The 20,771-nt window shown below is 47.6% G+C and overlaps 1 protein-coding gene across 4 annotated transcripts in view; it reads right to left on the bottom strand.

Moving 5' to 3' along the window:
* Window positions 1-20,530, bottom strand: part of DAAM2 (dishevelled associated activator of morphogenesis 2) — a 98,733-nt gene extending 78,203 nt beyond the window's left edge. For 2 of the 4 annotated variants that reach the window (XM_053459033.1, XM_053459036.1), the window contains exon 1: window positions 20,232-20,530. The gene's annotated coding sequence lies outside the window, so the exon portion shown is untranslated. Of the gene's footprint in view, window positions 1-5,910; window positions 6,011-12,263; window positions 12,396-20,231 lie in introns of those variants that run through there. The other 2 variants (XM_053459035.1, XM_053459034.1) reach the window with 2 other exon arrangements.
* Between the last annotated feature and the right edge of the window lie 241 nt (window positions 20,531-20,771).

The following is a 20,771-nucleotide window of genomic DNA, read 5'->3' as shown; positions in this document are numbered from 1 at the left end:
CACCAGAAGAAAACAGGAGCATGAAGGGATGGAAGCCCCACGCGTTTCGCGGACACAGGAGTCCGGAGCAGACGGCATGAAACGCGGGGGGAAGACAAAGGCGTTTTTTCTGTTATAATTCATGGCTGACATTTAGACGATCCCTGAAAAGGTCCGATGAGCTCAGTAATCCCAGCCGTCACAATGAAGACTTTAATGCCACGCGGCACAATGGGGTAATTGTACATCACGGCAATGCCCCTGCCCCGACGGGAGGACTGACCCCGCACCTGGAAAAGTGAAGGTCTGGGTTCTCTATCACAGCTCGCACCCCGAGGTGGCTCTTCCCGTAGGTAGGCAGACAATATTACCCCAGCCCAGCCTCCAACCTCCCCCCTCCGATCGACGGTCCCCGGCACAACCACCCTCATTGGAATGTTGGGAGTTTGCAGAGGAGAGACCGATCCCTGCCAGTGACCGACGATCGCCAATAGTGACCGATCCCTGCCAGTGACCGATCCCCAGAACTCCTATGACTCTCAGCTGGAATGACGATGTCGGCTGCGATCACGGAAAAGGCGTCCAACAGAGGAGCGAATAGGGTTTTATACCTGCAGTCACCCGATTCTCCTGCTGTAACGACTCAAACCTTAATCAGTCGTTGGTCTCGTCTTAGATTCAGGAGCCGTATGTCTATCCCGTGCATGTTTAATCCCCTCACTGTATTACCCTCTACTACTTCTGCTGGGAGGCTGCTCCACTTATCTACCACCCTCTCAGTAAAGTAAAACCTATGCACTCCCTTCTATACCCTTTACTGACTGAGAGATTCCACATCTGATTCCTGCCGGTCTTATTATTGATTTATTATTTAATGCTATATTTTATAAATATTTCCCAGCTCTGACATCATAAAGGCCTCCGCAAATCAGGGAATTTTAGGAGCCCCCGGGGGGGGGGGTTTGCGGGGGTAGAGCAGATGAGATTTGAGACGGGTAACTGGGGTCTCCGCTCTCACACCCTCTCCTGTGACTCACATGATGTCAGACGCCAGAGAGCTCCAAGAACAATAAATGATTCCTTCATTCTCATGGAGTCCAAACTCATTGACTGCGAGGTCGGTGTTCCTGCCGGCGGCCGCCGAGATCGTTCAGGGAGACGGCGTGACGGCGGAACGCGCACTCTATACGGAGGACCCGATTACAGACGCTCATTCCGCAGAACGTATTAGTGTGCGATTCACTAAACCCTGAGTCACCCCAAGGTCACTTCGGAGTTAATGAACCCCCCCCCGTTGGGTCCTTCAGCACGTGGATCCTGCGGGATCTGTTACGTTTCCCGCCGTTAGTAATTTAGTAATTATGGGTTTATCCACTAAAGACGGAGTCTGCAGGAGGAACGGGGTCTCCGGTTTGCGTTATTAATGGACAACCTCGGCTAATATTTCCTATCATTATTATATCTTTATATAGCGCCATCATATGCTACAGCGCTGTACAACGGGTAAACATGACATCACAATTCAACTTACAGAAACAACGGTCGAGGAGGGCCCTGCTTAAACGACAACTGCTGCAGGAAGGGCCGAGTTATCTATACATTATACGGGGGCCGGCTCGCTGATTTGTCTATACATTATACAGGGGGGCCGGCTCACTGATTTATCTATACATTATACGGGGGCCGGTCACTGATTTATCTATACATTATACAGGGGGCCGGTCACTGATTTATCTATACATTATACAGGGGGCCGGTCACTGATTTATCTATACATTATACAGGGGCCGGTCACTGATTTATCTATACATTATACAGGGGTTGGTCACCGACTTATCTATACATTATACAGGGGGCCGGTCACTGATTTATCTATACACTATACAGGGCCGGTCACTGATTTATCTATACATTATACAGGGGGCCGGTCACTGATTTATCTATACATTATACAGGGGCTGGCTCACTGATTTATCTATACATTATACAGGGCATCAAACTGATTTAACGACACATTTTGCTGAAGTTGTTGTCCAACATGGCCCCTGAGGGCCCCCATGCTCGGCCCAGATATTTCCTTACATCTCCCCAGAAATCAAGAAAGAAAAAAAAGGTGTCTCTTTAAGTCCTTTCAAGTTCCCAAAACTATTGGTTTTTTTTATCTAAAATACATTTGCGACATTCCAAGAATATTTTCCAAACGATTCCAATGATTCTAAAAACAAATTGGATCCTCAGAGTCATCCTGACTGCAGAACCCGCCGTCCGATTAAATGCAAATTATTATTTCGCTTCAAGAAATAGCGGGACATTTATTAATATCGCTGCATTTTTTTTTTCTAGATTTGCCAAAAGAAAAATCCGTCTTAGGGCCGGTAATTAAATGGAATCGGGGGATATCCTGGACGAGACGCTCTCCTGCTCTGTAAGAGGGACTTATGTTTGGAAGCAGAGCCAGCGCGGAGGTTATTGAAATTCTGTGTGGTCTGCGGAGACCCAAAAACGCTTTCATTCCAACTCATTTCATGAAATTCTAAGAGGAATTTGCAAACTTTCTTAAAGTTCGCAAAAAAAAAAACCAACCCACCTTGACTTTTTCCGTCTATACACAATTCCCCATAATCAGAACTTAATATTGTTCCACGCCGCTGGGATCCAACGCCAAGTCCCGGAGAATGTGTGTTTTATAAGCCAGGAGGAGAGTTTAATGTAGAATAAATTGTTGGTTCTATCATCTCTCTACTGGATACCCAGCGGGGCCGGGAGCAGCGAGCCGGGGCCGGGGCCGGGAGCAGCGAGCCGGGGCTGGGAGCAGCGAGCCGGGGCCGGGAGCAGCGAGCGCGTCGCTCGGAACGTCGCGCTTCTCTGTTTATTGAGTAGATATTTTTATAGCTTTCTTCGGGTTTGATATAGAAGAACAGAACCAAAGGTTATGCAAGAAGGTCTAGATTTAAGCAAGGGTTAAATGCGTCAGTCCTCTCGTTGGGCCTCGTGGACGGTAAAAGCTAAAGCTTTGCTAGAGCATCGTGCGCCAGACTGTATGTATAGATCAAAAGAAATATTCTGCTAGGAAAATGCATATTTAAGAACCCGGTTGTGTGGACTGAACGTTGCGGTTAGGAGTCCGTTCACTTGCTACACCCCACAGCTCATTCCCACGCAGTTAATGGAGTCTGCTTGTCTATACACCTGTCCATGGTTTGACCAGATCCATGTATAGATCAAATTTTGAGCACCTGCTTCATTTTTGGATAACAGGTGCACTTTGAGTATATGATATGTCACATGACACTTATTTTTTTGCATTGAATTGACTTAATCTCTTGGGGGGCAATACCCAAAATAGATTGTCAGCCTTGTGCTCAACTTAGAAACCGAGAATCTACCAGCAGTCCGTTTGGTCCGTCTAGTCGCCGTTTCTCCTGCTGTAACGACTCGAACCGTAATCAGTCGTTGGTCTCGTCTTAGATTCAGGAGCCGTATGTCTATCCCGCGCATGTTTAATCCCCTCACTGTATTACCCTCTACCACTTCTGCTGGGAGGCTGTTCTGCTTATCTACCACCCTCTCAGTAAAGTAAAACATCCGTACATTCCATCTAATGTATTAGGATTATCATGCACCGGTACTGATGGGGGGTCCACAATCAGCTTGGCACCAAGACCTCGAGTCACAAATATCTATATGAAACGAGTGCCGAGCGCACCATCTGCTACACTCACTCAGACTGCAAATAGCTGGAATTGCTGCAATGTAACCCGAGAGTTCCCAAATCCACCAAGAAAAGGAAGCTGCGGGGAAAAGACTTCAGCGAATTCCCTTCCAGAGTATTTACACTCAATATACACAAAATACACTGCATCACAATTAAATAGCGCCAGCAGATGCCATAGCGCAGTCCCCACCCCAGACAGCATAACTATTCAACAAAGACAATAAACCTAACACATACAGGCACAGAAGGAAAAGACGGTCCTGATCCTGTAAGCTCACAATCTAATGGAGCAATGAAACCAATGTATCCATAATAAGTGGTAAAAAAACAGTAATCCCTATTCGAAAATTCAGATTTTTTTCTCCTGTAAAAAAAAAGTTTTCTAACATCCAAAAAGTTAAGCTAATTTTTTTCATTAATTTATTCCTTCTAAAAGAAAAAAATTATCAGAACCCAGATTTTTTTCCTGTAAACAAAACCTGTTTAAAAAAATAAGCATTTCTTACACCCAAAAAGTTAACAAATTATTTTTTTTCCTGAATTGAACTTTTCCGTACATGCGCTGCAGATAGGTTTTTGCTATTTTTCTTTTCAGTTTATATTCTGTGCAATGTTATAGAGACAGTCCCAATACCTGCCAACAGTCACAAATTTACTGAGAACAACACCATCCGCTAGACTTATGCCCCCCGCCTGTTGTCACAGCGAGTGCCCGACGGCGGCGCCAGAGAAGAAACACTTAACTCTGAATCTGAAGGAGAAAGGGTGTATGACATCATCGTGATGGCCACATATTGTGACATCACTTGCCATTCAGTATACTGGGAAAGGGATCACAGAGCGTTGGCCGCTATGATTCCATTCATGCGCCTCCCGACTTCTACTCTGAGGGTCCTGCCGAGCTCTACCTCTGTCCCGAAAAGCAGGTCAGCGGTACAGCTTGGCGGGACGCTGTGACAAAATGGCAAAATTGCAGCTATCCGACACGCAGGAAACCATAGATTGGGGGCAATGAGATGGCTGAGGGTGATGAGAGTTAAACACATACAGGACATTTCAGAAAGTTTCTATACGCAGAGCCAATTTGCCAGAATCCAAGATCTCTTCCCCCCCCCCCGTGAGAACCAAGTCTGATACACATGATACAATGTAATGCTACGCACTTGGCAGCTGCACAGGTGAGAACGCCTAGAACGTTAGAACATCTTCTAGAACGTAGAACGCATAACAGCTGCGACGCCAGATTTACTCAAAAAAAACCTAAATACGGAATCTTTCAAAAATGTCATTTATTAACTTTGCTGTTTGTCACAAAGCAGCCATTTGTTTTCTCGCTAATGATGATGAACCTGCAGCTGCTCTTATACAACATCCATTGTACGGCGCTATGGAATATGACGGCGCTATACAAAGCAATAAATAATAGTCAGAATAACAACCAAAGTTACACTCCTCTCCTTTGGGGATGCTGGCTGAGCATCATGGGAGTTTTAGCTCAGAAGCAGCTGGGCAGCTCCATGCATCCACAGCTGGACTCATAGTGTCATCATCCTCTCTTGCTCTGCCGGCAGATCGGCCCCATTCGGCCCCCATCGCCCGTTTCCCCTGCTGTAAAGACTCAAACCTTAATCAGTCGTTGGTCTCGTCTTAGATTCAGGAGCCGTATGTCTATCCCATGCATGTTTAATCCCCTCGCTGTATTACCCTCTACCACTTCTGCTGGGAGGCTGCTCCACTTATCTACCACCCTCTCAGTAAAGTAAAACTTTCTTCCATTTCATCTAATCCTCTGACTCTCTAATTTAAGCTCACGGACTCTCTAACATTTCTCCTCCTGTTCTTTGTTAAATCATTGGATCATATTATAGCGTTTATCTTGGGGGGGGGTGTGGGGGGTCCCAGAATTCAGCCATCAAAATAAAATACATTTTTGTCGATATTTCTAAAATCGCTCCGAAAACCGTGCAAAGTTTCCAACTCACTTTAACAATCGCAGCGCCACTGAATATGACAGCGCTATATAAAACAATAATAATAATAATAATATGCAGATAAGGCAAGTGGCATTAATTAATGACCACGATGCCATGTGTTCCCTAATTTGCATATATCTGTATACATGGCTTCGGCATTCCGCTGACATTCTATGGTTTCTAGCGTTCCCGCGCCGTATAAGTGACCCCGAGAAAGGCTCGGACCCCGATGCTCCGTCTTACCTCTGAACGCCGGGCCTGGGTCGCCCTAAAAGATTTCTAACAACTCGCAGCATCTCTGAGAGGGAGCGGGGGGCTTGGTCCGGGCGAGCGAGAGCCGAGGGGCAAACGCGGTGAACGTCTCGAGCCCTCGGACCCCTGAAATCCATGAGAACGGCAGCTGGAATCTGAGAGCGATGTGGGAAATCGGCGAGGAGAGGAGGGTCCGCATGCCGTGTCTAACTTAAGCCATGACTGCGGTCCCCGGGGGGAGGCAGATCGGCCAATAAACTCGGTCGGCCAAGAAAGATAAAGAATGCGAGTGATTTCCTCCGCGAGGGACCGAGGAGCTCTCAACATCCGAGGGTTTGTGTATCGCTCAAAGTCTCCTCAGTAACCTGGCCCCCGAGAGCCGTGCCGGAACGCGTCAGCTCCGCAGCCAAGCTCAGCGTGACCGGGCAACGTTACCTGCTTTAAACAACAAAAGCTTCTCCGTACCGGGGAGGAAAAAAATATATATATATATCTTGTTCCGTGTAATGGTTGCTTATAGATTATACACGATTATTCCTCCCCATTAAGTTATATCTCTCCCGCTATATTAAGTTGCTGATTTGACCCTTGGTTTTGCTGCGGGGCAGCACTGGAGGGGCAGTTCCAAGCCTTTGATCCATGGGCAGCACTGGAGGGGCAGTTCCAAGCCTTTGATCCGGGGCAGACCAGCTGCGCATGGAGGTGGCAGCCGATAACGTCTCTTTTCTCTGCCGCGGACAAAGCTTTATTTGAGCGGCGAAACCACCAGCAAAGTGTCAGCTTATTGCCCCAGGCTGTCAAATCCCCTTCATATTTAAGCAATTTATAGGCATCCCGATCTGGGATTTTCTCCCTGCTTTATTCCCCCCCTGCTAGAATCCCTGCTTGAATACAGTTTTTGCCTTCATGGCCGTTATCAGAGACCGAGGAGGCGCCGTCTGGACTCTTTCACTTAAAGTGGGACCCAAGAAACGCTCAAAGGGCAAAATACAGAGTGAAACCAGATTGACCGCCGAGAACGGCCCCTCCCATCGATACACACTAAATGGCCAAAAGTTATTCAGTTCAGGTGTTTCAGACAAGCCCATTTTCAGGGTTGTATCCCTTTAATAGTCATAAATCATAAAGGAATGGTAGTAGATACCTGGAATGGTCTCCCAATGAAAGTGGCGCACGTCAAGCTTGGAACGTGTGTAAATCTACTCATAAGTAAAAATCGTTTCAAGGGTAGACTAGACGGCTGATCTGTGTATTTCAAAATGCTGCACAAGGGTATAAGCGACATCACTAGGCAGTAACGCTCGTCCAGTGACTGCTCGTCCACTAGCGCTTGCCCACGGACTGCTCAACCAATGACTGCTCCTCCAGTAATGTTGGCCCAGTGCCTGCTCCTCCAGTGACTGCTCCTCCAGTGGCACTTCTCCAGTGACTGCTCCTCCAGTGGCACTTCTCTAGTGACTGCTCATCCAGTAACGCTCGCCCAGTGACTGCTCCTCCAGTGACTGCTCCTCCAGTGGCACTTCTCCAGTGACTGCTCCTCCAGTGGCACTTCTCTAGTGACTGCTCACCCAGTAACGCTCGCCCAGTGACTGCTCCTCCAGTGATTACTCATCCAGTGACTGCTCCTCCAGAGACTGCTCCTCCAGTAGCCGTGGGAGCAGTGACGGTGTTATATAATGTTTAGTTTGAGGGGATTCTTTAACATAAAGCTGCATGCGCTGGGAGCCGCTGTCACTGATCTGATGATTTTTCCCTTTTACGTTTCCTGCCCCGTAATATTTATTTCCCAGCACAGTCACCTTACTGCCTGCCGCATGCAGGCCTCGGCGGGCTCTGCAACAGATTGGGGGATTAGAGAACCGCCGCAGGGGACGCTCGCTTATTGTGGAGATTGGGGGGGGGAGCTTCTGCCTGCCGGGGAGTAATCAGCCCTGAAAGGGTTAAATTGCAGGGGCAGCTCTCAAATTCCAGCAATAAAATCGGGGTCAGAGTTAATAAATCAGGGTTACAGCAGCTGTGAAACTCCAGGAATATCTCCATACTTGCTAAGTGTCTGTGTGTAGTTTAATCAGTCCCTCTCTCCTCCCCTGATGCCCCTCTTTTCTAGGAGGTCAGAATGTTTGCTGGGTATGAGGGGATCGCAGGGTTCTACAGCCCTAAAAGCCCCGATAATGTGTATAGAAGCAGCAGGAAACGGCTTTATAAATTAAACGGGGTAAATAAACCCCATTATTCTTCTTCTAGATGCCCCTTGTAGTTAGGGACGGGGGAGGGGGGCGTTGAAGAGGGAGCCCAGCTGAGTTCATGAATGAGAATTCCAATATTGCTAAATATTGTGCATTCCAGAGTGAAAAGGGTTAACGGGTGCAAGAAGGGGAGCATCTGATCCCTTCCCGCTGTCATGTTTTCCTCCGCCACACACTTGTTCCACCGCCTGGCAGAGGTGGGTCTGGTTCCTGGCGCACGGTGCCAGCGGGGAGCTGCACGGAGGGGGCATGCGAAGGCGGCAGCCCATGGGCAGCGGATTTATTCACAGGGAATAACAAACCCCTCTTTCTCCCGGCCGCTGCCAGCGCGCACTCCCGGGAGTTTTCTGCCGTAGCAGCAGATTGTTCCGGGACTGGATCGCCGGCGTTGCGTAGGCCGCCCCGCCGCTCACAGACAGCGCCCCATTGTTTCTCTGCTGGCTGCGAACGAAGCTGCCGGGCAACCGACGGAAAAGCATCCGGCTCTGGAAAAGTCAAGCGGCAGAACCCGAGAGCCGCCTCCCGAGCCGTTTCTCCGCCACTCGGATGGAAATACGGCGTAAAAATAATTGGGGTTCTTTTCTGTTTTTTTGGGGGTTTGAGGAAGGGGGCGATCGACGCTGTTTGCTTGTTGGGTTTGGTCGCTGACCGACCTGCACTGAGCAACGAGAACACGACTGATCCCCCCCCGAGCGTCATTCTCCTGTCTGCAGGGGTTTGGGGTAAATATGCAGATTCTCCGGGTTTTTACCCCAATCTTAGGGTGTCGGGGTGAACGGGTGTCGGGGTCTACACGGAGCATAAAACCCCAACATTCTACACGGAGTATAATCCCCAACATTCTACACGGAGTATAACCCCAACATTCTACACGGAGTATAAACCCCAACATTCTACACGGAGTATAAATCCCCAACATTCTACACAGAGTATAAATCTCCAACATTCTACAAGGAGTATAAAACCAACATTCTACACGGAGTATAAACCCCAACATTCTACACGGAGTATTAACCCCAACATTCTACACGGAGTATAAACCCCAACATTCTACACGGAGTATAAACCCCAACATTCTACACGGAGTATAACCCCAACATTCTACACGGAGTATAAACCCCAACATTCTACACGGAGTATAAAACCCAACATTCTGCACGGAGTATAAATCCCAACATTCTACACAGAGTATAAACCCCAACATTCTACACGGAGTATAAACCCCAACATTCTACACGGAGTATAAACCCCAACATTCTACACGGAGTATAAACCCCAGCATTCTACACGGAGTATAAACCCCAACATTCTACACGGAGTATAAACCCCAACATTCTACACGGCGTATAAACCCCAACATTCTACATGGAGTATAAACCCCAACATTCTACACGGAGTATAAAACCCCAACATTCTACACGGAGTATAAAACCCCAACATTCTACACGGAGTATAAACCCCAACATTCTACACAGAGTATAAACCCCAACATTCTACACGGAGTATAAAACCCCAACATTCTACACGGAGTATAAACCCCAACATTCTACACGGAGTATAAACCCCAACATTCTACACGGAGTATAAACCACAACAATCTACACGGAGTATAAACCCCAACATTCTACACGGAGTATAAACCCCAACATTCTACACGGAGTATAAAACCCAACATTCTACACGGAGTATAAAACCCCAACATTCTACACGGAGTATAAAACCCCAACATTCTACACGGAGTATAAACCCCAACATTCTACACGGAGTATAAACCCCAACATTCTACACGGAGTATAAACCCCAACATTCTACACGGAGTATAAAACCCCAACATTCTACACAGAGTATAAACCCCAACATTCTACACGGAGTATAAATCCCCAACATTCTACACGGAGTATAAATCCCCAACATTCTACATGGAGTATAAATCCCCAACATTCTACACGGAGTATAAACCCCAACATTCTACACGGAGTATAAACCCCAACATTCTACACGGAGTATAATCCCCAACATTCTACACAGAGTATAAACCCCAACATTCTACACGGAGAATAAAACCCCAACATTCTACACGGAGTATAAACCCCAACATTCTACACGGAGTATAAACCCCAACATTCTACACGGAGTATAAATCCCCAACATTCTACACAGAGTATAAATCTCCAACATTCTACAAGGAGTATAAAACCAACATTCTACACGGAGTATAAACCCCAACATTCTACACGGAGTATTAACCCCAACATTCTACACGGAGTATAAACCCCAACATTCTACACGGAGTATAAACCCCAACATTCTACACGGAGTATAACCCCAACATTCTACACGGAGTATAAACCCCAACATTCTACACGGAGTATAAAACCCAACATTCTGCACGGAGTATAAATCCCAACATTCTACACAGAGTATAAACCCCAACATTCTACACGGAGTATAAACCCCAACATTCTACACGGAGTATAAACCCCAACATTCTACACGGAGTATAAACCCCAGCATTCTACACGGAGTATAAACCCCAACATTCTACACGGAGTATAAACCCCAACATTCTACACGGAGTATAAACCCCAACATTCTACATGGAGTATAAACCCCAACATTCTACACGGAGTATAAAACCCCAACATTCTACACGGAGTATAAAACCCCAACATTCTACACGGAGTATAAACCCCAACATTCTACACAGAGTATAAACCCCAACATTCTACACGGAGTATAAAACCCCAACATTCTACACGGAGTATAAACCCCAACATTCTACACGGAGTATAAACCCCAACATTCTACACGGAGTATAAACCACAACAATCTACACGGAGTATAAACCCCAACATTCTACACGGAGTATAAACCCCAACATTCTACACGGAGTATAAAACCCAACATTCTACACGGAGTATAAAACCCCAACATTCTACACGGAGTATAAAACCCCAACATTCTACACGGAGTATAAACCCCAACATTCTACACGGAGTATAAACCCCAACATTCTACACGGAGTATAAACCCCAACATTCTACACGGAGTATAAAACCCCAACATTCTACACAGAGTATAAATCCCCAACATTCTACACGGAGTATAAACCCCAACATTCTACACGGAGTATAAATCCCCAACATTCTACATGGAGTATAAATCCCCAACATTCTACACGGAGTATAAACCCCAACATTCTACACGGAGTATAAACCCCAACATTCTACACGGAGTATAATCCCCAACATTCTACACGGAGTATAAACCCCAACATTCTACACGGAGAATAAAACCCCAACATTCTACACGGAGTATAAACCCCAACATTCTACACGGAGAATAAAACCCCAACATTCTACACGGAGTATAAACCCCAACATTCTACACGGAGTATAATCCCCAACATTCTACACAGAGTATAAACCCCAACATTCTACACGGAGAATAAAACCCCAACATTCTACACGGAGTATAAACCCCAACATTCTACACGGAGAATAAAACCCCAACATTCTACACGGAGTATAAATCCCAACATTCTACACAGAGTATAAAACCCCAACATTCTACACGGAGTATAAAACCCCAACATTCTACACGGAGAATAAAACCCCAACATTCTACACGGAGTATAAACCCCAACATTCTACACGGAGTATAAACCCCAACATTCTACACGGAGTATAAAACCCAACATTCTACACGGAGTATAAACCCCAACATTCTACACGGAGTATAAACCCCAACATTCTACACGGAGTATAACCCCAACATTCTACACGGAGTATAAACCCCAACATTCTACACGGAGTATAAAACCCCAACATTCTACACGGAGTATAACCCCAACATTCTACACGGAGTATAACCCCAACATTCTACACGGAGTATAAACACCAACATTCTCAGAGATAGAAGAAGATAAAATACACAAACTTTCTAAATCAGCTTCTGGTATAAAACATTCAGAGTTTAAGCTTCCAAACGTTCCGCGTGTTGTGAATATCAGTCATATTATATTAATGACAGAATACGGGGCCAGCTGCAGAGACAGACAGAGAGACAGACAGACAGATGCCCCAAAGCTTCTCTTACCCCCTGCCCGCACATCACAGGGGTAGATGGGGGGAGGTGGGCATTGTCTGAGCCTCACCCGGGGCCCCGCTCTTATTGGACGGATCCATGGCCGGAGCCCGGGGTAAAAGCTCCTTTCTTCCTAACAGTTTTCCTGGGATCGGGAAGCGAGGAAGGTCCCTGGTGTGCTCTCCGCCACGGCCCCTGCCTTCCACTGCTGACACGCACACTCTCAGCATGCTGAGCATTCCATAACACAAATACTGCGGCCCACTGCGGCCCTGCCTCTAACAGCCCCCGGGGGTCCGGGGGAGGCACGGGGGTCTCTGCTGCCTCTGTGCGACTTCATTACATTATCAGCCAATATGATCTGATGTGTATTACCCTCCTGTGCTGGTAGATCGGCCCCCGTCTAGTCGCCCGTTTCTCCTGCTGTAAAGACTCAAACCTTAATCAGTCGTTGGTCTCGTCTTAGATTCAGGAGCCGTATGTCTATCCCGCGCATGTTTAATACCCTCACTGTATTACCCTCTACCACCTCTGCTGGGAGGCCGCTCCACTTATCTACTACCCTCTCAGTAAACTAACATGTCTTTTTATTTAATCTCAGCCTCAGACCCTCTAGTTTTAGATTCTGGCCTCTTGTTCCTTGAACATCCTTTAGAAAGATTTTTATGGCTCTTTGGTCGTCGTCTATGTCTGCTTTCTGTCGGATACGGGCGGAGGCTTCAGTCACAACTACCCCTTCTTATTGGGCTGCCATAGAAACAGATGTAATGATATACGACGTTTACAGGACCTCAGCGGTCTCTTCTTCAGATAGAAATCTGTATACATTTAGCTTAATCTGGTTTTACGGTAAACGTCTTCTTCGGTTAAACATCGGCCGATGTTTAGAGCGCAACCCAAATACACGACGCGCCTGCCAAACGTCTCGTTCTGCCCGCTGCACAGCAGTGCGGTAAAGCAAGACTCAGCGAGATAAGTAACAAACCGTCACCGCGGTTACAGTCCGGCCCTTGGATGGACATGATGGGGTATTATAGTGGTAGATTATTGAGCTGCCCCTGGGACTTGAAACGTTAACCCTTTCATATCCCATCATGACGAGTCTATGTAGTGATTCCCCAAATGGCTCTAATATCCGTTGTCATGGAAACCTTGCGTCACCTGCATTCAAGCAGGAATATATACTGGGGTCAAAAGCACCAACTGGGAGCTCCAGACTGCGTGACCCTGAGAATCTACCCCTGAGGTCGGGGCAAACCCGGGTATGTCGATAACACAGAAGAGTTCAGGATCTCCGATTCTTTGAACGCAGGAGACAAATCTGAGCAAAAAACATTTCCTGCGCAGCGCCTGCCTCCCAACTGCCATCATGATAATGGAGTTTTGGCGATGGACTATTAAAGGGTTAATAGATGGGGGGGGAGATAATTTTTTAACCCTTTGTTTCCTGGTTTATATTATGCCGTCGTCACCATGTCGAGGTTACCGGCCTCGGCGATCACTTTGTGGTCTCGCGTTTGTAAAGCATTTACACAAAGAATAACCAAGCGACGGTGATCAAGGAGTTAAATCCACAACAAATCTGTTACTTGAACACAGATGTTATTTTTTGGGGGGCATTCTGGTAAATCTGCTTTACAGATGTCACCTCTGTGCCGAACACACATGGTCCGGGGCCGTGCCCGTGAGCTGTCGAGGCTGGCTGACAGTTGTGGGAGTTGGAGTCAGCATTAATCGTTCAGTGTCACTCAAAGGGTTAAAGATGCGTTAATTACGTTATAACACGTCTCTAATAATATCTGGCTTCCCGTGATGAAATATCTAAGTGGGGGGGCCACGCAGCTCCGGTCCCCGAGGGCCACAGACAGGCCGCCGCTCTTGGATATCCCAGCTCGGGGGCCAGAGTTGGACAGCCCAGGGCTGAGGGGTACAGAGATTTGTGTCCTTGGCACAGGAGGGGTTAAAATATGGCTCTTGCCTTAAATGGAAGGCGCGCATTAAGACGCATTTATGGAATTCCAGGCCGGAGGGCCCCGGGGGGCCGGAGCGGCCGACACTTTCCATGATGTAAGAGCAGGGTCCGGGGCCCGCGAGCTGGGAGGACGGTGGCCCCTTCGCCGCTGCCATCTGGATGACTTTGTGTCTTCGGAAGGAATCCGGCTCCCAGGACCCCGGGGGTCACCATGGGGAGAAAATACATTTGGCTGGGGAAAGGGGGGGGTCAAAAGATTTAACCCTTGGAGAAACTGATGATCAGCTGGGGCCTGCAGCTCGTGAACATACTGCCCCAGCGCGGGGCCAAACGGGACACTGCTGGGCGGGGTGATTCATAGAATGGGGGGCAACAAATGTAACCCTGATGGGCTGAAAGGATGTGGTATTAACCTGTTCAGTGCCAGCCCCGCACTGACCCCCAGGCCACATATTGGATTCTATATAAAGCCGGAGCTCGCCCGGGGGCAGTTGTTTGAGTTCAGGGTCACATTACACGGAGAAATGCCCCAAATCTCTGAGGAACGGCCTCAGGCGCCCCCCTTTAGCCCGACCCTGGGGGGGCATTTTATATTCCTTCCCAGAACCCTTTCTGTGCCAGACCGCGCGCCCTTCCGGCAGGGAACGTGTTAAACAGACATAACTTTCTAGTTTTGCTGATTCTCCTGGAATAATAATAATAATAATAATTTTTAGCTATTTTGGACATAGTTATGGAAACCTTGTTTTTTGAACAGGTAATAATAATAATAAAATTAAACTTAGGAAACCTAAAAATGCATGTCTCTAAAGGGTTAACTGCCCATCAGCGATCATTCATACAGGACCAGCCTTTAGCTCTGTTCTCAGCCTTATTACATCATCGGATTAAATGTGAGCCAAACCTGACACAGCCTTATGACACGTTTAATTCTTCAATTAGTTATTATTAATATTATTTATTGTTTGATATAGCGCCAGCAGATTCCGTGGCGCTGTACAATGGGGTGAAGCCATTACCTGGTCTCCCGGCAGTCCTCGTAAATCTACATAAACAGGCCGTACGCGGTATTTACGACAAGCGGTCCGTGTGAAATGAGCTGCTTGTCGGATGCTAATTTTAGCATAAAATTTTATAATTTTTTTTCTAAATATACATTTTTAAAGAATTCGGAACTTAACGTTATTTAACATTCTTTTCGTTGCAACAAAGTACGGGAGGGAAATTGATTTCAAAGGAGGAGAAACGTTACAACGAGAGACCGGAATCAATCAGAGACTGAGATGGAATGGAAGGAAGGTTTACTTTACTGAGAGGGTGGTGGATGAGTGGAACAGCCTCCCAGCAGAAGTGGTAGAGGGTAATACAGTGAGGGTATTAAACATGCATGGGATAGACATACAGCTCCTGAATCTAACACGAGATTAAGGTTGGATCGCAGTGAGATCAGCAGAGATAATGCGGCAGAGGGGGGCTGTATAATCCGCCGACCGGCAGACGGACCCTGTCTGCAAAACCAACAGGAAGAAGGCAGCTATTTTTAGGCGCTGCGGTGGCCGCAGACTGTGGGACGGTGACCGTTCCGGGGCGATGAGGACGCGGCTCTTCTGTACACGGAGCGTTACCGGCCGCCGACCGGGCTTCAGTAACGTGAGAAACCCCGAGATTCAGCAGAGGAGGGGGGGGGGGCGGGGGCTGGGGGATTTTTAATATTTTTATTAAAAAGCCTCAGATTTATATATTAAACTAATAGAATGGCGGGAAAATATATGCATCAAGAAAAACATCTAAGCTATTCTGCATACAGTAGATCATTTGCATACCGGGGCATCTGGCCAACCCACGCGCTGCTCTGTCCCTTTAAATATGCTACGGTATATATATATATCTATAGGGGTAACAAGTCCAAAACCCTCGCGGGGGCCATGCTGCCTCTGCACATAGAATTCCTGTTAACCCCGTCAGTACCACGGACAGGGACTGGGCAATTCCTCCTGCCTCAACGGGCAAAAGTGATGGGGAATCTAATAACCCCCCCCGCATTATACAGACCCCCCCAAGCTTGTGCCCCATCATGGTGTCTTCTACCCCTCCAACCCTGGAACCCCAACCGGGGGCCGGACCTAGAATTTCGGGGCCGATTTATTGGAATCTGGGATGCGTTGGAATCGTTTCTATGGAAACTCTCCTCGGAAAGACGTTTATTGGGATATTTTTTATCCTGGGTTTTGCCTGGCCGCGGTTTGACATTCCACACGCGTGTGCGGCTGCCGGTCCTGCCCGTCTGCGTAAAACGAGTGAAAAAAACCTCTTTACAGGCGCTGACCTCCCATCAGCGTCTCGGGAATCACTAAACCCCGGGCCAGGTGTAACGATCCACCTGAATACATGAGAACAGACCCCCCCCACACAAATCGCTTCTCATAGCTGCCAACCGTCTCAAATCTGAACAGTTCTGAAAAGAAGGTGTGTGTCTTTACTGTTACTCAAACACCACACCGAGCTGATGCTTTATGGAGATGCTAATAAAGTCCGTCCCTCTATTGACTTTCATTAGTCAGAGTGTCTGGCTGGGTGATTGAGACTGAGCCATTCTATTGTTCCCCACAGGCAGTATGATAAGGAGTCGGGGTGTTTAGTAGATCGGGGAACAGAGCGAGAATCATACAAACGGCTGATATGCAGCTGCCTGAAAACTTTATATTTTGGGGCAAAAACAAGTTAATATTTTTGAAAACTGATTTCTAATCCGATTCTAGAAGTAAAAGAATTTGGTGAGAAACCTGAAAGTCAGTGGAAGCGGCAGAGCTGGACCTCACAGGGTTAATAACAACAAAGTATTGACCTGAAAGCTTTTTATTTTGCCCTAAACGGGGTTATTATTTTCTGTATCGGTTCACGGCCGTAACCCACCCTGAACTCGGCACGAGGGGCTTAAACTCGGCCGTCATAAACGCTCGGCTCCGGCGGTCCCGGGGCTGCGATGGACGCGGCTGTCGAGTTTGGGGTCTTGGGGCTCGGAGCCCCTCTGGGTTTCGGGGGTCAGGTGCCTGAATTTCTCGTAAATTTGGGACAAAATGTTAACGGTTGTTGAGTTTTTTTTGCGGAATTTCTTTCTATCGCGCGGCCGGATTCATCGCTTTCCCAAAGAACAATAATCTACTTCTTTATACAAAAAAACTGGCTGTTTAACTCCTTCCATGCTGATCCTACGAGCCGCATCATGTATTCACTAAAATAAAGCCGCCAAGTGTCCTAGTTACAAAACGCCTCTAGCTGCAAAAGCCCAATGGTTCCATGTGGAGTTGATCTATACATGGGGCAGGGTTACTATGGGATGAGCCGATACACAGCATTTACAGCGACATTAGGATGGGGTCTCTTCACCCGCACGATATCCCGGAGTATGATGTCTCCTATTTAGCTTGGCCAGTTCCTCTTTGTGCCTCAAATCCCTATTTCTCTTTTTCCTCCCCTGTGCCTCTCTTTACACCCCTATGCCCCTCTCTTCTCCCCCTGTGCCTTTCTTTCTTCCCTGATGCCCCTCTCTCTCCTCCCCCGATGCCCCTCTTCCTCCCCCTGATACCCCTCTTCCTCCCCCTGAAGCCCCTCTCTCCCCCGATGCCCTTCTCTCCTCCCCTGATGCCCCTCTTTTCTAGGAGGTCAGAATGTTTGCTGGGTATGAGGGGATCGCAGGGTTCTACAGCCCTAAAAGCACCGATAATGTGTATAGAAGCAGCAGCAAACGGGGCAAATAAACCCCATTATTCTTCCTCTAAATGCCCCCCTCAGTTACACAAATTACCCCGTCACAGGGCACAATATATATATTGAATGTTTAAGCCCCAGCCAGAAAGTCTCCTTAGAAATCGTCAAGAAGATGAAAGCGTCTTTGTGTTCAGACTCAACGGGCCTGAAATGTAAAATATTTTCTGTTTCATTAAAGCACAAAAATATCTTCAAATCCCCCAAAAACACGGCTTATAAAAAATGACGTCTCTCCCCTGCAGCACTGAAAGAGTTAATCGCACATTAATACTCTTCCAAGGTACAAATAACCGCCTACAAAATATCTATAAAATTATAAATTTGCTACAGAATTCCGGTTATTCCAGTTAATATAAACGACCAGTGAAATAATGACTATTATTATCCATGTATATAGCGCCAACATACTCCGCAGCGCTGTACAACAGGAATTCCATCCGGCGGAATATACTTTATTTATTCCTGAGAGATTCCGCCGTCTGTAGAGCGCCGGTTATGAGAGCGCCCCCTGGCGGCCACCAGCGAGACACGCAGGCTCTTCCTGCCGTCGGCCAACAGCTTGGAAAAGAGACCTCGAAGCTCCTTTGAAATAAATCTCAGGTGCCAGCGTAGTATCTGCACATAAACCGCTGTGTATGTAGAGGGACCCCCTGACTCCTGCGCCTGTCCGGGGGGCCGCATATTAACCCCTTCCTTAATGCGGACCCCCTGTACCGTGACCTCGGTAAACTCGGAACGATCTTGTATTATCTGAAGTGCACAGATTCCCCTCACACCAGGATACAGAACGTAACTGCGCGGGATACACGGGGTTAACCTTTCATGGTGTGAGCGCTCGGGCACAGATATTCAGGGGTTAATTTTTACTACGTGCGCAGTCCGGGAGAGAGTATAGAGCGGGGAACAAAGGGTTACGCTCCACCGACACGCACTCCTTGTAAATATTTTCAAACGTTTATCAAAACAGAGAAGTGTAAAGCGAAGCAGCGAAAGTAAACGGAAGGGATTAACCCTTCGCGGGTCTGAGAGGAGGGATAGCACCCAGCAGCATGGTGAAGGGTTAACGCTAAGAGAATTTTAGGGCGTTGGGAAGTGTTTACAGCAATGAACAGGTTAAGTCATGCTGCGATGACATTTATTTAGCCATATCGCTAAATTAACTCTTTTGGTACCAAGTGCTCTAGGAGAGACCCCCTAAAATCAGGTGCTCCAGGTTAAAAGACATAAAGATTCATAAAAACATAGATCGGCCCCCGTCGGCCCCCGTCTAGTCACCCCTTTGCCCTGCTGTAAAGACTCAAACCTTAATCAGTCGTTGGTCTCGTCTTAGATTCAGGAGCCGTATGTCTATCCCGCGCATGTTTATTACCCTCACTGTATTACCCTCTACCACTTCTGCTGGGAGGCTGTTCCCCTTATCTACCCCCCTCTCGGTAAAGACGTCCTTACGTTGTATCTAAATTCTCTGTTCTTGAGTTGTTACATCCACAAAAGGTTAAACGCAGCACTGCAAGGCTGATCGATACAACATTGTGTCAAATGCCTTGGGTTCTATTTACAATCTGCTGCGAAATGATCTGATTCCTCGCGCGGCCGGAGTAGTAGTTACAGGTCCGTGACGCATCGTCCCCGCAATAATACCGCGCGCAGGTACTGCGATTCAGCTGTCATACGCGGGGCGCATCCATCCCACAGACAGTAGCTGGCAGGTACCCAGCGTTTAAGGGGTAAAATATCTTTGGGTAAATTATCAGAGATTCATTCTTTTTAACTCTTTGCGCACTCGCGACAAATCATTAACCTTTCCATTCTCGCTGCCATTGATACCAAAAGCTGCCAACCCCCCCCCAAATTAAACCAAAACAAAATTTCAATCATGTCACCCCCCCCCATAGATATATTTCGCGTTCAGAGAAGAAAAAGCCCCAAAAATTGCCGAATGTAAACATTTTTTGGACCCGCCGCAGGTTTAACTCTTTGAAAGGCAGGGAAAAAAGGGGGGGGTACAACGTGGGGGTCGTTTTTGCCTTCTGGAACTCAAAGGGTTAAATCCGCAAGCAGCAGGACAAGACCTTGTAGGAAAGAAAAAAAAGCATCAGCGTAGCCGTGGCGAGCGGCCGGGGCACTTGTTTATGCAGCTGCTGTGCTGACAGGGCATTCGCAGAAAAAAGGGAAGGGGAGGAAAAAACCCCAAAACCAAGAGAGAGAGAATAATGGGGGTCTGCGGACGAGGTGCTTACCGGTGGTCCGGAGTGCGTGCGCCTTGTTGCTTTACCGTCCTTCTTCGTCTTTCCAGGGGCTACAAGATCAGAATTCTAAGTAGTCCATCCCGGGGCAAGAGCCGGGCGATGGGGAGCGGGGACCGAGCCAGAGGGCAGTCCTGCACATAGGAGCCAGGCAGCTCTGCGGGAGCGAGGGGGCGAGGGGGCGAGTGCTCGGAGGGAGCGAGTGTGTTCTTGTTTAGCTCAGAGGATCACATCAGGAACTGCTTTCCATTCCAAAGCTCGGCTCGGCTTAGAGAGGCAGGGCCCGTCCTCCCGGCTACTGTTCACAGACCTCTTAAAGCGACACGCGGGGCTTGTCCTCTAAACGACTTATTCCGCAGACCCCTCCTTTACGAGAGCGATGGGGGGGGAGAACCGATCCGGGTTAAAATCCCTCTCGCCCGCCGATGTCACTCCGTTTCCAACGGCGATTTCAATGCTTTTTAGGCTCAAAACAGGGATTTGGCGAAATGAAAACATTCTTTATGTTAATATTCACAGAGATTACTCACGATG

Source organism: Spea bombifrons, chromosome 3 (genome assembly GCF_027358695.1).
Source record: "Spea bombifrons isolate aSpeBom1 chromosome 3, aSpeBom1.2.pri, whole genome shotgun sequence".
Taxonomy (NCBI): Eukaryota; Metazoa; Chordata; class Amphibia; order Anura; family Pelobatidae; genus Spea; species Spea bombifrons.
Note: the sequence above shows the minus strand (reverse complement) of the source record. Positions and strands in the feature narration are given on the sequence as shown.